The following is a 3820-nucleotide window of genomic DNA, read 5'->3' as shown; positions in this document are numbered from 1 at the left end:
ACCTTTAATACCATTAACATTCCCCACAGGTAAAGCCTTTACTACAAAGGCATCAAGGAAAGAGTATTGTGGAGAAAAAGTTATTACAAGCTTAACATATTTATTACAGTATTCTAAATTCAATTAGATGTTAGCTCCTTGTGCTTTTGAATAGCAGAACAGATGAGAGTATATTTTCAATTCTGGGTATGTGGATTTTAACAACTCAGAACTCTTATGCTCTAAAGACATCAGCAAGCATCTAGTCCCAGTTTTCCACATCTAAGTACTCAGACATACCCACTGACTCTATAAAAATTACCAGAGGAGTTTATTAAATATAGGTTTTTGTATAACCCTTAACCATGTCCTATCTCATTAGAACTTTCTGGAATATGCTCTATTATCTGTCACAAGACTTTCAAAATTACTCTAATAAACAGCCAAGATAGAAAAAATGTTGACCTAGTGCTCATTTTAAAATGAAATATAATATAAGTACAGAGAGATTCAGTGAGTATATATATCTCTAAATTGGGATGATAATCTTGGATTTGTGTAGTTTCAGGGTAGTGCTTATAACTTGATTGTATTGGGCTACTGGGAATGTCATGATGCATTTTTGCATAGAAAAATATGTCATGACTTTCCAGGTATATTCTTTCATCCATTTAATGTACAGATATTTAATACTTAATACTCCTTCACAGTCGACTCATTATTTAAAGAAAATGGCAAAAAAAAAGTAAAAGAGAAAGGAGAAAATAATGACACTGAGTATATTTATGTTGACATTCTTAGCTTAGTAAGAGTAAGATTTCTCTGTCATAGGTAGTTCATACATTTAAATGATACTGATAAGTAAAAACTTAACTTTTTAGAATGCTATTCTTTCATGTTTTCTCCCTAAAATCCTTTGGGATTTCTGTAATTGTCTTCACTTCATCATTGAGTTAGCCAAGGCTGAGAATATTTTACATCATCCAGATTAAATGATTGCTTCCATCTATTTCCCATTTTCCTCCAAGAAAACCTTCCTGACCCACAGTCTCTTCATTGCTTTCTTTACTTCTGCATTTCTCAATGTATAAATCAAAGGATTTAACATAGGGGTAATGATGGTGAAAAATACAGCCACCATCATATCCTCTGAAAAGGTAGTGTCAGGCAGCATGTACATAAAAGTACAAGGACCAAAAAAGATGATGACCACAGCAATGTGGGAGCTACAGGTAGAGAGAGCTTTTCTCCTACCTTCTGCTGACTGCTTTCTCAAAGAAACCATAATAACCAGTATAGGAGATGAGCAAGATGACAAAGCTCCCCAGGGCAATGGTACCACTGTTGGCTGTCACCACAACACCAACAATATATACGTCTGTGTAGGCAAGCTTCAGGACAGGATGGACATGACAAAAGTAGTGATCATTCTCATTTGGTCCACAAAAGGGTAGTTGGACTACCAGAGCCACTTGGATAATGGAGTGTAAGAACCCTCCTACCCAGGTCCCCAGTAACATTTTATTGCATCTTTCCCGATACATGATAGTTATATAATGTAGGGGCTTACAGATAGCCACATAACGATCATAGGCCATTACAGTAAGGATGAAGATCTCAGTGCAACCAAAAAAATGTACCCCAAAGAGTTGCAGCATGCACCCCACATAGGAGATATTTTTATTCTTTGCTAACAGGTCAAAAATCATCTTAGGAGCTGTGACTGACAAGTAACAAATGTCCACAAAAGACAAGTAGTTGAGAAAGAAATACATAGGAGACTTGAAGAGATTGCCCTGGGAAACTGTCAACATGATGAGAAGATTTCCTAAAATAATGACTGTGTAGAAGAAAGAAAACACTATAAAACAAACTTCTTCAACCTCTGGGTTCTGAGAAAGTCCCAAGAAAATGAACTGAGTTACATTGTTTATTTTTTTTGTTTGTTTTTGTTTTTGTTTGTTTGTTTGTTTTTGGAGAGGTTTTTGCCATAGTGCGCGTGTGCTCACCAGACAGACAGAGAGAGACAGAGAGACAGAAAGTGAGAAATCACCCCCCAGGTGGGATCACGCCACAATCCCTTCTCCTCCGTTCTCCTCTCGGGATACTTTTACATACCTGGGAATGGCTGCTTTATTTTTGATCCAGCAGTGAGTATTGTCATTTTACCTTCTAAGTTACAGCCATGACTGATCATCACATCACACATCACATCACATCACATCACATTCTTTCATGGGTACTCAAGGAATGGAGACTAGGCAACATCTGCAAGTTCTTCTTATAAAACATGGATTTTTGTGTGCATGAATTTATGGTCCCTACTTAATTGCAAGCTATTATGTACTCAAGATGCAATGTGGTATACTAGAAAGAGGATTCAAATGATCCAAACCTAATTCTGAAAGATTACTGTCGCAATCATGTGTAAATAGCTTCATGGAATATCCCTTATCTTATTTGTGAAATAGATTTCAATTTTGCTATCATATTAACAGTTACTTGTACCATAAGTTTAAATTACTTCTATTAGCTGGAATAGACATATTCCATACCCTGATGGTGAAGCAGAGAGAAGAGAATATGCAAGAGACTGTAAGATATAATTAAAGAACTGTTTGATTTGAAATCAGAAGTGATTATTCTGGTAATTTCTCCATATTCAAATTCAGAATACTTTAATATCCCTATTGTCTAACCCCTATATTTCAATCTATATTATTTTGTTGATTGGTTGGTTGAATGATTGAATCAAGGAGCCAGGCAGAGGTATAGTGGTAAAATGTAATGCTCTGTGTGAAGCAGTTCAACACAGGAAAATTCATATTCAAGCATTCAAGTCTGGAGATTTCCCTGATTATTATAGAATGGTGCTTGTCCATAATATGGTGCTGGATGAAGACCAGGTGTGGATAAGGGCATAAAGATCCTATTGGAGATGTGACTTCTCTCTCTCTCTTTCTTTCCTCCCCTCCCTGCACTGTAACTCTTGCTCATGGAAGAAAGAAATGAATAAACTTAAATAAATTTTGCCCCTAAATAAAATTTAAGTCCACTTCTCCATTAACATTTTGAAGTACTTGCTACTGAGTCTCTCAGTTTGCATAAATTCACTATTACTAGGAAGACATCCTTACTAAATTACAATTCGAATGTAGTTAGAATGAGGACAATATTGAAATGGATGAATCTTCAGTGGTGGAATTTCAGGCAGTCCAATAGACTCACTGGCATGTTTATTGAAAGGGATATATTAAATCATTTTTATTAAGGGTGACTTCAGGACTCTTCCTCCAATAAAATAAAGACTAATTCCTCAGGTTATAAGTTGTACACCTGAGACCACATCCCTTCAAGATCCATCCAGTGTAGTGCCCAGCACTTCTGTTAAACTCTGCTCTCAGCTTCCCTTTGTAGCAACATTGTGCCAGGCACTTTTTTTTTTTCTTGGAGAGGTTTTTGCTATAGGGTGCGTGTGCTTGCCAGACAGACAGAGACTGCACTGTAACTCTTGCTCATGGAAGAAAGAAATGCATAAACTTAAATAAATTTTGCCCCTAAATAAAATTTAAGTCCACTTCTCCATTAACATTTTGAAGTACTTGCTACTGAGTCTCTCAGTTTGCATAAATTCACTATTACTAGGAAGACATCCTTACTAAATTACAATTCGAATGTAGTTAGAATGAGGACAATATTGAAATGGATGAATCTTCAGTGGTGGAATTTCAGGCAGTCCAATAGACTCACTGGCATGTTTATTGAAAGGGATATATTAAATCATTTTTATTAAGGGTGACTTCAGGACTCTTCCTCCAATAAAATAAAGACTAATTCCTCA

At 36.0% G+C, this 3820-nt stretch overlaps 1 pseudogene; it reads right to left on the bottom strand.

The window, feature by feature from the left end:
- Nucleotides 1–985: 985 nt before the first annotated feature.
- Nucleotides 986–1913, bottom strand: LOC102480278 (olfactory receptor 4S2-like; annotated as a pseudogene).
- Between the last annotated feature and the right edge of the window lie 1907 nt (nt 1914–3820).

Source organism: Tupaia chinensis, unplaced genomic scaffold, assembly GCF_000334495.1.
Source record: "Tupaia chinensis unplaced genomic scaffold, TupChi_1.0 Scaffold000357_1, whole genome shotgun sequence".
Taxonomy (NCBI): Eukaryota; Metazoa; Chordata; class Mammalia; order Scandentia; family Tupaiidae; genus Tupaia; species Tupaia belangeri.
This window is presented reverse-complemented; position numbering and strand designations above follow the sequence as displayed.